The 14,521-nt window shown below is 39.8% G+C and overlaps 1 long non-coding RNA gene across 2 annotated transcripts in view; it reads left to right on the forward strand.

Moving 5' to 3' along the window:
• The window catches only part of LOC148018325 (uncharacterized), a 73,148-nt gene that overhangs the window by 46,086 nt on the left and 12,541 nt on the right, over positions 1 to 14,521 (forward strand). The window contains exon 3 of one of the 2 annotated variants that reach the window (XR_015687793.1): positions 5,908 to 6,225. The exons of the other annotated variant lie outside the window; for it this stretch is intronic. This is a non-coding gene — a long non-coding RNA (uncharacterized LOC148018325). Of the gene's footprint in view, positions 1 to 5,907; positions 6,226 to 14,521 lie in introns of those variants that run through there. 2 annotated transcript variants of the gene reach the window in all.

Consider the following 14,521-nt stretch of genomic DNA (forward strand, 5'->3'; position numbering starts at 1 on the left):
ATACATCACATTACATGAGAAATTCCAAAATTTTAGTTGCATTTTTTGTTGTACATGTACCCACGGGCGTAAAATTTGACACACCTGGTCAAAAGTCCCAAAATTTTGTGCTCAAAGCATCAACCATATCTGTATTTTCTTTGTCGTGCACAGAACATGCCAATTTTACCAAAAAATAGCAATTTTAGTAAAACTCCCAAATTTTACCAAGTGTTGATGTCCAAATTATTGCATGGAATTGAACTTGCATGTACATAAAATGACCAAATCCTGCACAGATTTTACCCAAACTTCAAAAGCCCCAAATTTCACGGGGTCCAATGTGCATCAATGTCGAGAAATTGGATAAATTGTAGCCCAATTTGTGCATGTACATTAAAAGCCCCAAATGTCGAGGACAAAATGTCACAAATTCTTGCAATTTTGGAGACAAGTATCACTATTGCATCTTGCTCGCACCAAATCTGGACAAATCTCCAAATTTCCAAGTCCTACGTACACTAATTTCAGTAAAATTGAAAGGATTTCACTAAAAATGTGAAAGACCTAAAAATTCCCAAGTAAATGTGCACTGACTTTGCAATTTCTAAGTTAGATTGTCTAATTCTGCATTGAGATCCCTAAATTTGGCAAAAACCCCAAATTTATGGGACTAAACCTGCACAGATTAGCATATCGTGCTTGTGCGCACGAACACCCGAAGGAGAGGAGGTAAAAGCAAACTCAAATTTTTTTAAAAGAAAAAAAAAGAAGGATTGGGAGTCAACGGTGTCAAAGGGTTTTCGAAAACAAAGTCGCGACCACAAAGATCCTTGAGAAATTCCAAGACGGAAGATCAAATCAAGACATTTACAAGACGAGACTTTGATGACAAAGGTCCTTGAGAAATTCCACGATGAAAGATCAGATCGAGATAGTTACAAGATGAGACTTTGACGTCAAGGTTTAAGTATATTACAATTTTGGTTCAAGTACAAGCGGCAAGACGGATTACAAATATAATGATCAATCAAGAGAGTCAATCCTCTCAAGAAAACCACATCAAGATCTATATCAGAATACCAAAGCTTCGAATATGTCACCAAGTCTTGAAGAGAATGTCTTCAACTCCAATAAATGATCAAGGCAAGAAGATCTTCTAATCCAACTGCTAGTATCTTCCAATAAGAGTATCCTCATTGAGCTCGCTTTGCAGAGTTTTTCCAAGAGTCTTCAAGGTTTAATACACTGCTTCAAACTCAAGAGTATTCCCCTTTTTGTAGATAGGTTGCAAAACCTGCAATTCAAGAATACAGATTCTGCACACCATCCTGAAGAGAGCAGAGACGATCGCGAAGCATTCAGGACTCCGCGACACAAAGCAAGGTAGCATTCTCTTTCTTTCTTCTATATGTCGACTGATTGGAGGAAGTGGGTATTCTGTCTGTGCACATTGCGTGAGTCGAAAGCACTGAGATGCACTCTCTTGAGGCAAAATAGTTTGGCCATTGTGATTCCTCTGACAATGGTGGTTGCAAATTGAGAGGAATCAAACCTTATGAAAAAATTCCGTTGGCACCTCGATGGCACTTACTGCATAGAAAGTGGCAAGATGGTTCATTGCAACATCTCTTCCTGGGGTTCCAGCTCTTCCGCTCCTTAATGACTACAGGTTCGACCTGGTATGCTTATAGCAAATCAAGAAAAATTTTGGAAGTTCATCCAAGCACGTCTCTCCACCAGGGGCTTGTGGTTCAGGTGGACAGCATGTAGGTGGCCAATTCCAATTCCAATACGAATCCTTCATCCTAGTATACTTCTGCCCGCTCTTCTTGTGCTACCTTACCGGATTCTTCTTCTTCATCCGCTTCGAGCTTTGTCCTCCCAATCATCATGCTGGTCAGTCCCCCAAAAGAATCGTGAGCTCCCAATTCAGCAGACCCTCCTTTTTCGTGCATACGCTTCTAAAAAAAAACGCAAAGTCCCCCTTGAATATCGTTGGCTCCCCTTCATTGGTTTTTGTTCTGACAATGAACTCCTTCTGACCCACTTCTCCTGCCTTTCATGACGACGATTTTTCTTCTCCCAAAGATCACTTATTTTTTAGACTTTTTCATTTTATTTGGGTGTAGTGAACTCCTTATTGAGACCCGCAAAGATTTGAGGTAGCCGTTGCTCTATGTACTTCCTCAAACCATGATTATGATCATGCTCACCTTCTTTGTAGTTTTTTAAATATCTAGCTGCTTGATCAGCCTTGTTAATCCTCAAGTCAGATCCATCGATTGGTGTATCGATCAAACGAATGAACGGACGAGTGCTTCTTCTTCTCTTTTTTCCTCTCCTCCAATAGCTTTACATAGCTAAACTTTTTGTAGCCTCCAAATCTCCGTGTATAATGTTGCTCTGGTACAAATAGTCCATTCCCTTGGATACATCAATAGCTATTTGAAGAAGGGTTGGCAGTTTGAAGACACCCCACTAATTGTGAAGATAATCATACACACTTCCACCAAACATGAACCCTCATGTTCCTCCATCAAGAGGCTTGCTTCTTAGGATAAGTAGGGTGAAGAGTCTTCTCTAGGCTTGATGTTGAACTCCAACACATGAAGCATGTATGTCTCCAAACCGTGAGCTTCAGGTCTATTCTAGATGTGTCCTCTAGTAGTCCCTAGTTGTCCACTTGTAGGGCATTCTTGTATTTCTTCTTATCTTAGATCTCGGATTTCTTGTACTGCTTTGATAGCTTCACCAATCTTCCTTGGCATCGGTTTTTTCAATATTTTTGACACGCACGCACACACACAAGCATTCATTCACACACACGCAAAGATAAATGCACACAAATAATATTATTTACAATGGAACGAAATCCCAACACACACACGGTTTTGAGACAATAACTGGAAACACACTTACAAGAAAGCTAAGGTTCATACACACACAAACACGCAAACCACATGCAGAACAAAATGCAAACACAACAACTAGGTACACACAAAACATGAATGTCACACACACAACCTTTTTGGTGGATTCCATACCTCGGATGCGTAGCAGTACGACATCCATCCCCTTTGATCTTGCGCATCCTTCCGATAGGCCAACTACCCATGATCATTGTCATCAAGATCCACGATCAGATCGATCTCTTCATTATCTATTTCCAATATATCAGCAAGGTTATCTGACATATCATATGTCTCTTCTACTGGAGTTTCTTCTCATTGCTCTTCTCTTGCAAATTCTTCCAATGCATAATCCTGCTCATCTCTTTTCTTGTAAATCTTGATTCTTTTTCTTGCAATGGGCACTCTAAGCACTGTTCCATCCAATTCTGTCAGTTCATATGTTGCATTGTCAAAGACATGTCTTACTGCCCAAACCATCTTTTCACCATCTTCCAAAGTGCAGTATGTTGATTTTCAAGGCTACTGTCAAAGACTAATATCCAGTCTCCCTCTTCTATTGCTCTAGGCCGCAAACGATGCCTACTGTCAAACTTGTCCTTATTTCTAAGTCTAGCAACCTTCAACGTGTCAATAGCTAGCTGAATATCCTCTGGTTTTGTCTCCAACTGCCGGATCCAAAGAGCTAAGAGCTCCTCTCTTGTCAAATCCTCCTGCCAAGGTAAAACTGACCAAGTCAAAGTACAAGTCTCAGTCGGCATAACTGATTTCTGGCCATACATCAACTCTGCGGGCATATATCATGTGGTAACACTGTGAGTCGTACGATCAATCCACAAAGCAAATGGTAGAAGTCTCGGCCATTCTCCAATCCGTCCTCTGCATGCTTTGGCTAATGCTTTCATTATCAGCGGATGCCCTCTTTCACTCTTTCCATTTCCCTCTGGATTGTATGTTGTGGTTAGAGCCAGCTTGATTTCTAGTTGAGAGAAAAACTCCCTAGCTTCATCTGCATCTAATTCACCACGATCTGCAATGATCTTACCCACACAGCCATGCTTGCAGAAAATTTCTTCCAATAAGAACTTACACATTGCACTAGTGGTCTTCGTTCTCAAATGTCTGCCCTCAACATGATTGGTAAGATCCTCTCTAGCCAATACAATATATCTCATCTGCCATAGACCCATCGGCATAGTAACCAAGTCAACTACCCACTTACAATGAATAGCGGATAGGTCGGGTGAAGCTCGTCTCAATGATGCACTATGGAATACATCTGACAGTCTCTACAAGGCGAGAAACATCTCTATACATGCCTTTCCAAGAATATTTTTCCTTGATTTCCTCATAAGTAGCCCAGACTCCTCTATGACCAGCCCAAGGACTCTCATGAAACTCTCTCATCACCTGTAATTGGGTCTCTTTATCGCAGACAACCCGCAAGGGTAATCCACCTCTTTTCTTCACGTGCTTCCAAAGAAATCTATCCTTGAGAAAATAATCATAGGCTTTTCTTCTGATCTTCTTGAACTCTTCATCTATCCATTCATCTCTTTTTCTTAGTGTACTAAGGTACTTGCAAATCTGCAAACCAATCTCCAGCATAGAGTTCTTCTATGAAAGTCACAATATCATAGACATGGCAAACATGATCAACCATAGCAGCTGAAATTTCTGCATCATCCTCTTCTGCAAGTAGTGTCTCCTCATCATCATATCTGGCTCTAAACAGCATATCCACCACTCAATTATCCTTCCTTGCTATGTGTTTAAATTCTGGATTTAATGACTTGATGTATGCGATTCATCTCAGCATAGCTATGTCTGGAGTGGAGCAACTCGTAATCATACCTATCAATGGCAAGCAATTTGTCTCTACCACAACTAGGGCTCCAACAAAATACTCCTTGTCACATTTGAGAGCCGTAACAACCCCCACTAATTCCCTCTTGATTTGCAGATACCTCCTCTGTCTCTCGTTTAGGACTTTTGCCCCAAACCAAATAGCGAACATGTTTCCATCTGCATCATCTTGACCCACAGCCCAACCTATGCTAATTGGACTAGTGTCAACTGTGAATACAATAGGCTTTCCGCAATTATAATCTGCTTTCCTAAGAGTAGGAGCAGTCTGCAATAACTTCTTCAATTTTCGCATGGCTCTAGTGTGGCTCTCATCCCAATAAAATTTCTGCCCCTTTCGAAGCAGCTGATATAAAAAATTTGCTATGTGTGCAAAATGGGGTATCCAAATCATGTAAAACACACAGGCTCCAATGAATCTCCATACGTATGAAGTGGTAGAACAATACTCCATGATCTTTCTTATAGCATTCACCTTCGCAGGTGAAGGTTTCCTGCCATAATACCCACACATATGTCCAACAATGTCGACCTCATTTACTCCAAAAAAATATTTTTCCCCTAATAGTGTCAAGTTTACTTCTTCTAACCTGGCCAAAATCTTTTCACAAGCTGCAATATGATCAGCCACAAAGTATCTGCATCCCTGCTCATTTAGACTCTCCCCTTAATGGGCATATCATCCAAGAAAGGCATTGTAAGATGAGGTATGTACTCGCGAAGGACCTTATGCATGGTATTCATCATATGCACAATAGAATTACTGGCACCTTGAGGCAAGGTACGCATCTTGATGCCAGGAGGCATATTTCACGGTGGATTCCATGAGGTTTTACGGTGGATTCCGTAAACTTTGATGACCGGGACTCATACACAAAGTGGATTCTTTGTGCGAGAAGTTGATGGGGACGCCTATCCTTTTCGGGCGTTTCATTAATTTAGTGTGTACACGGGTGATTCCATAGTTGGTGATTCTGCAAAATGCATAATAAATTAATAAACGTTTATGAGTTTAGAGTGCGCACTCGTAATAAATTAAGGTTAGGATTGATATCTAACCAGTTGATTTATTTATGTAGCTGAAGACTGCTAGGTATTCACTTTTGTCGGTTTAATTGTATTATTTTACTAACGATTGTGAATGCTTCAGTTGATGTGTAGAGATAGCAGCAATGGGGGAGGAAAGCATTGGAGGATAGCGAGTATTCGATTTATCATTTATATTTTGATGGGCGCATACCTTAGGCATGGCGCCTATATTTTGTCGCGCCTATTTATTGAGGAGTTGGATATTTGTTTATTATTTTGTATGCGCATGGGCGCACGATTATGTTATTTGTACTTGGACATTGTATTGGGTACGCCTGACTCTTTGGGCACCGTCCATTAGTTTTATTCCTATTTTGTGCTAAAGCAAACTCAAAAGCTAAAAGCTTGCTATTTTGTAATTTGGGCTATTATTTGAGCTTGAAGATGATTAATACATAAAATACATGCTTTGTGGAGCACTCACACAAGGCATGGGGGGAGATTGCACCCAATTGGTCTCTTGTTCATGTCGTGTATGCTTTTTACCTTGAGTTTTGGTGCAAAAAGTAGAGTTCTTTTGTTCTTGGGGACCTTCTGGCATTCACTACGCGAGCGTACAGCATTCGATCTGTGCACCAGTGGTATCAGAGCGAAGCTGAGATCAAGAGCTTCCAATCGCTACCTATCTTGTGCGAAGGCAGAGCTCCTGGAACGATCGAGCTCTACGGTCAATATCGTCGTGAACGGCCGATACGGGCAGATTCCTGGTAATCAAGAACCTCTGTTTCCATCTTCAGATCGCAAAGGGGCAGCCTGCAGCAGCGGAGGACCACTCCTACATCCTCTCATACAAGTCGTGGTTACAGAGAGATAAGCTCTAAATCTTCAAAAGCTTAAAATCTTTCATTAGTATTAAGCTTAATATTAAAGCTTAAAGAAGCTTTAAGCTTCACGAATATCAATTCGGCGCCTTAGAGAATGATTCCAAAATTTTCGCCGGGCTGAAAAAACGCCCCCCCCTAAAATTCGTCGTTTCCATTCATTCAAGCTATAAGCTAAGTTACTTAAGCCACAAGTCACACAAAAGCTTCCAAGTTCTGCAAGTCTTCCAAGTCTAAATCCTGCAAGTCTGATAAATCAACCAAGTTCTGCAAGTCTTGGTACTCTGCGAGTCACATAAGTTTGCAACTCTGCAAGTCAGACAAGTCATCTGAAGTCAAAACTGACTTCTGTTCAAAACTCATAGAAGGGGTATTCCTACGCAGAAACTCCGAACTGCAAAGTTGTTCATTGGAAGATACTCTTCATATACACAGGTTTGGTGAACCATTTTCAGCACATGCAGAAGGATAAAACATAGATTTTTCAAAGATTACAAATCTCGCAATAGCCAAAGACGAAGATTGTGAAAGCCACACACAAAAAATATATAAGCCTTGTACACCCGAACTTGAGCTACGCTCATCCCGCTAATTGGATTTTGAGAGTGTGAGGTATTTTGAAGTTTTGCAAGATGACGGAACCACATATGGATGATTTAATGGCTGAAGGCGATCTTCTTGAACCTACGATGGAGCAAAAGCTGGATTTAATTATGATGCAGTTGGATGAAGTACGACGAGCTAGGCAAGCATTGCAAGTTCAATTGGCTAATTTACAAAGATCGACTATCGACAAAGAGGAATCACAATCTGAAGACCTTATTCGACGTACCATCGACGCGACTCTCGAAGCTCAATCCATCCGCAAGAAAACAAAGATAAGTAAAAGAAATTTCAAATTCCGTACTTTCAATGGCACCTGAGATGGAAAAACTATTCTTGCATTCATCAGTCAGTTTGATGATTATTTTCATGAGGAAACATATGCAGAAAAAGATAAAATCAAGTGTATCACTAATTTCATTTAGTGGATAGAGCATCTCTTTGGTGGATCGTGGTTCGAAAGAGTATAGATTGTCCCACTACCTGGGAGAATTTCAAGAAGAAGTTTATGCAGAATTTCCTTCCTCCACAATTCCATGAAAAAGCCATAAAGCAATGGAACCTTCTTCAACCAACAAGATCGTAAGCCTATTCCTCAGTACACTGAACGCTTTTGGAATGTATTACTCCAGTTACGCATGCTTGAAGACGTACCTGAAGCGACACACAAGCGCAAGTATATGTCTGGATTACTTGGGCATTACTACACTGAAGTTAATATGTTCAAGCCTGCAACTCTTGAAGATGCAATTCTTTAGCTCATGACACTAAAGACAAGCTGCAAGGAAGAGACAAGCGTCCACAGCAATTCCAAGCCAATGGTAACTATAGATCTAAGCAATTCAACTCAAATTTTAGAAGATTTAATCAAGGTCATTTTCCTTCATCATCTTTCCGTAAGAATTGGACAAAACCACCTATTTTACCATCCAATACGAACCAAAACCCCAAGCCTATTCCACAGCCAAATCCTAATATCCCTAGACTTCTTGCCATTGCAAACAATGTAACCAAAGCCAAGCCTATAGTGTGTTATAAATGCCACCAACCTAGACATCTAGCAGCCAATTGCCAATCGAAGAAGCCACCTGTCCATATCAACTACCTTGGAGCAATGGAAGATGACGAACATGAAGAAATGCCTGATTTCACGGAAGATGAAGACGACATTACTATCCTTCGGATACTTTACCAGCTATGCCAACTCCACATTCTTTATTGACAATGAAATGTTTACTACATGGAAAGGAAAAGATTATTTTGCATGATGATGGTAGTACTCATGATTTTATTTCTGCAAAGCTAGTAAAAGAATTGAAGTTACAGACTGTTCCTACGCATTATCGCATTAAAGCAGCATTCTTAGGCACTAGGTATAATGGAACACAGGAAGTGCATGATTTAGAAATTCAAATTGGTCAATACACTGAAAGAAGGAATTTTCTAGTTGTACCATTACAGTCCAGTGATATTATATTAGGTATGCCTTGCCGTCATCAGCATAACCCTGATATAGATTATTCCACACATTCAATTAATATTCAATTTTAAGGAAAACATATTACATTGAATGGTATGCATGCATCTAATGCTTTTCCACTACTTTCGCATACTCAAGCTAAACGTGCATTACGCAAAAGTAGTAAATCTTATCTCATTTGGGTGAATGAACTGCAAGTTAAAGAAAACCATATGCACCCTAGGCATAAAGAATTTCTTGCACACTTCAAAGACTGTTTTGCAGAAGATCTACCACCTGGTTTACCTCCTTCATGTCCTAAAGACCATAAAATAGATTTGATTCCTGGTACACAACCACCTTGTAAAGCACCATATAGGCATAACCAGATAGAGCAAAAAGAAATTCAAAATCAAGTTGAGGAGTTACTAAATAGAGGATTGATTAGACCTAGTAGTTCTCCATTTGGTGCACATGTTTTGTTAGTAAAGAAGAAAAATAATACCTATCGTATGTGCATTGACTATCATGCTTTAAATAAGATCACAGTAAAGAATATGTATCCAATTCCTAGAGTCGATGACCTTATGGATAAACTGCAAGGTTTTGCCATCTTTAGTAAAATAGACCTTAAATCTGGTTATCATCAGGTGAGTTTAGATAAGTCTGACATATTCAAGACTACATTTAGGACACAACTTGGTCATTATGAATTTTTAGTGATGCCTTTCGGATTGACTAATGCACCTGCTATATTTAGTAGAATGATGAATCATATATTTTTGAAATATCAGCATTGTGTTATTGTCTTCTTTGATGATATTTTGGTGTTTAGTCAAAATGAGAAAGAACATTATGAACATTTGTCCTTGTTTTTCAAGTTATTAAAAGATAATCAACTATATGCCAATCCAGAAAAGAGTGAGTTCTTTAAAACAAAAATTGAATATTTAGGTCATATCGTATCATCAGATGGTATTAAGGTTGACCCTAAGAAAATAGAAGCAATATTGAATTGGTCTATACCTAAAAATGTGCATGAGTTACGATCATTCCTAGGTCTTGCTAGTTTCTACAGGAAGTTTGTGTGTAATTTTCCATTACTTGCTTTGCCTTTGACCAAACTTTTGAAGAAATGTATTATTTATCATTGGTCCGATAATCAACAGAAATCCTTTGACTTATTGAAACATGCATTAACCCATGCTCCTATTTTACAATTGCCTGATTTTAATAGACAATTCTTTTTAGTAGTGACTGATGCTAGTGGATCTGGAATAGGAGCCGTACTTATGCAGGACAATCATCCTATAGCCTATTCTAGTTGTAAACTGAAACCCTCCGAACTTAAATATTCCACATATGATAAAGAATTATTAGCTGTAGTACAAGCTCTAAGACAATGGAAACAATATTTAATGGGTTTTGAATTTATGATTAAGACTGATCACCAAAGTATTAGATATTTACTTAGCCAACCCCAAATATCTGACCGACATATCAAATGGGCAGCCTTTATTCAGAGTTTTCATCCTATCATTCAATATCAACCCGGTAAAGAAAATGTAGTGGCTGATGCATTAAGTAGAAGACTTGCCATTCATAATATTTCTGTTATATCATTTGATTCTTTAATTCCTATGAAAGATACTTATCATCAGGACATTACTTTTCATGCTGATTGGAATAAATTAGTTGGAAATAACTGGATTCCTATTGATTTACTCTCTTATAATGATGGATTTATGTTTTATGAAAAGAGATTATGTGTTACAGTTCCATTCAGATCTTTTGTTTTGAATGAGATTCATTGTCCTCCATATCAAGGTTATAGAGGTATCATATCTACTTTACGTACATTAACTGAAGATTTTTATTAGCTGCATATAGACACTGATGTATCTAACTTTGTTTCTGAATGTTTGATTTGTCAAAGAGTTAAGAGACATCATGGTAAACAATATGGATTACATATGCCTTTATCTATTCCATCAAGACCATGGGAACAAATTTCTATGGATTTTATTATTGGTTTACCTAATACTAAAGCTAACCATGATATGATTTGGACTATAGTAGATAGGTTTAGTAAACAAGCATATTTCATTCCATGTAAGAAAACTTTAACAGCATCACAGGCAGCACAATTGTTTTTGAAAACTATTTTCACTAACTATGGATTACCAAAAGTTATTATTTCTGATCGTGATTCTAGATTTTGTAACAACTTTTGGATTACTTTGTTTGCTAACCTAGGAACAAAAATTGATTTTTCATCTACATTTCATCCTGAAACTAATGGACAAACAGAAGCCACTAATAGTACTATACTAGATCTTTTACGTGCTTACACTATTTCTAAACCACAGACATGGGATAGACATTTGCATTTATTACAGTTTGCATATAACAATACACCACACACATCTATAAAAAAAGCATCGTTTGAAGTGATTTATGGTTATAGATTGTCTACACCTATTGCATCTTTAACAAATAGAATTCAGAGTGCTGATGATATTGCTAGTATGCACGCTACTATTTTTGATGAAGTTAAAGACATGATTGCCAAAGCCCAGCAATCATATACCAAACAAGCGAATAAGAAAAGACAAGCAATGAATTTCAAAGTTGATGATTATGTTTGGTTCCTAGAAATATTGATGACAGGCCAGCGAATGTAGTCCCATTGCCAATTTTTAAGGGAGAGTACAATGAAGACCCTGATCTTCATGTAGCAGAGTTTATGGTAGCATGTGTGGCTAACAATGCCAGAACCCTTGAGCATTGGTTAGCAATATTCCTTGCCACTTTCAAGGGTGCGGTGTTTCAATGGTATGAGAGACAAGCAGTAGGAACTTTTGGCACATGGGACGACCTGAAGTTGGCCTTCCTCATTAAATTCAGGTGTGAAGGTTTTGAAGAGCGGATGCGAGAGGAATTTATGAATTTAAGTCATTCCTCTGGAGAAAGAGTAGAATCTTATGTCTCACAAATGGAATCCATCTTGAAGAGATGGACTAACCATAATCTAGATGATGGCATTCAGAAGGTAGTGTTTCTCAGAGGATTACAACCAGAAGTCCGTAAGTTTGTGGAGCTGCAAAGACCAGCCACACTACAAGCTGCAACAGAAGGTGCAAGACTGTACTATGAAGTGGTTGGCAATGAATCAAGGAAGAGGAGTCCTACCTCCTCTGATGTCAGGAATGATGTACCCACCAAATGCAATCCCAGGAACTGTCCCCTACCCCTACCAACAGATGCCCCTAGTATCACAATACAGTGCACCAAATCCACAGTGGCTACAATCAATGCCTCAAATGATGGTTCAACCACAACAACAATGATCCCAACCAATTTTCCCAATACCAAATCAGCGGCAACAGTGGAACCCTACCAACTGGAGCCAATAGCCAACAGTTCAAACAGGAACTCAGAATCAGAATCAGAATAAAGACCCCTCTGCACCAGCCCAACTTGTTTATGCAGTGATTACAGAGACTCCTCAAAACCCTACTGCCAGTGCCTCAGGAGGAGAAAGATTGAAGGATTATTTATCCAACTCAGTTGCAAATATAAAAAAGGAGTTGATGGATGTGATTACAGAGCAGCTACAGACGCTGAAAGTGAATACCGCTAGCATATCCAATGTTGCAGGAGCAGGAAGAGATGTGATGTAGTCAAATACTTGGTGTGGTAAGTGTCATCAAGCAGGCCATTTAGCCACTGAATATACACGAAAACCAACCATTCCTGGAGCCTTATGTTCCTATTGTTTGCGGAAGAACCATATAGAGGATATTTTCTCTCTGAAGGAGATGCATGATAGGAGAAGGAAGGAAGAAGACACAAGATTCAACTTGCTGGAATCCAAAATGATAACACAGGATATTGGACCAAAGCCTAGGGAGTTTGGTCCTAATTTCGGTCCAAGGAGATTTCCATCCCAAAGTTACAGAGAAAGACAGTCTGGCGGTGGTCAAAGATCAGAAGTGGAGTGTTACAGATGCGGAGAAAAGGGACACATTTCACCAAATTGTCCAAATCCCAGAAGGTCAGTGGATTACAAGCCCTTATGCAGTCGATGCAAAGGAGAAGGCCACACTGCAAAAGACTGTCCAAGCGTAACCCCAATGAAAAATAGTATTACTGATAGTCCGGCCAAGGCCCAAGAGCCTACCTCCAATTTAGTGGAATTGGAAGTTACTGCCATCACGCGTGCAAAGAAGAAGGAACCACCTGTCCAGAAAGAAAATAATCCTCCTGCCAGAACAGTGAAGTTCAATCTTCCAACAGAAAAACAGAACAGAACAGAGCCTTATAGTGCCGTACAGAGCACTACAGTGCCATAGAGAGTCACAGAGACAGTTCCAGAGACAGGACCAGAGGTCTAGGAGATAGAAGAGGAGGAAGTGCCACAAGTGGCAGAAGAAGTCCCCATGATGCCCCTGTTGGAAGGAAAAGGGAAAATGAAAATGGGTGTTGCCCCATTCCCTAACCGGTTAGAGAAGCCAGTGGATCCTATTAAGGAATACGATCTGGTCAGAGATCTAGATACCTTTAAACCAAACCTCACATTCCGACAATTGTTGTGTTGTCTCTCAGTTGCCGAAAAAGGTTCAAAAGTATACTGACAAGAAGAAATGGTTCAAAAGGATTGCTCCCTCAACAGCAACAAAGTCCAACAAAGCTCCAGAGCCTGTAAAAGAAGTGAATGTGGCTAACGCCTTTCTAGATCTGGGTACCCCAGAGACTGGTGTGTGGATAGAAGGCTGCTTTATTGCAAATGCACTGATTGATGGTGGTTCATCAGTGAACATTATGACGGATGTGTCAATGAAGGATCTAGGCCTACAAGGTGTGCAACCAACCCAATGGCTCATCAGACTGGCAGATCAGAGAAGAATCAAGCCTTTGGGCATTCTCCCATATGTGAAGACTACAATGGCTGGAAAAGATTATTAGCTAACCTATCTGGTGGTGAAGCCAAACTCTTATGGTACATCCTATCCCCTGTTACTGGGCAGACCATGGCTTTTTGAAGCCAGAGTAAGGACGGATTGGTTCAAAGGAACCTTGACCTTGGGTAGAGGACCTAATAAAGTGGTGCTGAAGCTATATGGTGCTCAAAAAGGACATGGATCCACCTCCTTGGAATTATCTTCTGACTCCCCCAATGAGGCTACAGATGGAACATCAGCAGAAGAAGATTATGTCAAACAAATCCTTTCCAAGAAAATAAAGGCACATTCCCTAACAGTGGGTACTGTAAGCCAACTCCCAAAAGATGCAAAGCCATTATCAATGGGCGAATACTTCCTGCCTGAACCAGAAACTCCCTCCGAAATCACTTCTGACAGTGAAATAGAAGCATGGATGTACTGCTCTCCCTATTACATGGCCATAGCAGAGCCAGAGATAGAGGCAAAAGGTGAATCAAAGAACCTGTTCTTCTCTTACAGAGCACCTACAGAGGCAGAGCCGGAGTCTGAAGAGGATGTTGATGAATCTGAAGAAGGAGACTTTGAAAGCGAGACATAAGAAATCACTCCACCCACAGAAGGCATAGATGAGGAGGGAGTTCCAAAAGCTTCAAAAGCAGAAGACTCCATGCTATGGGACAGAATGGCAATGGTACCCTTTGAATTGGTAAATGGATCCTTCCATAGGCAAAGCCTATATAAGAAGTGGATCAAGCAAAATAAGCCATCTTTTATCAGTGGTTCTTGTCGCACCCATCCACACTTATCAAGAAAGGACGATGATGATGCTCCTTGTCAACAAGTACC

This window comes from Lygodium microphyllum, chromosome 21 (assembly GCF_053477565.2).
Source record: "Lygodium microphyllum isolate KBCC chromosome 21, Lygodium_microphyllum_v1.1.10, whole genome shotgun sequence".
Taxonomy (NCBI): Eukaryota; Viridiplantae; Streptophyta; class Polypodiopsida; order Schizaeales; family Lygodiaceae; genus Lygodium; species Lygodium microphyllum.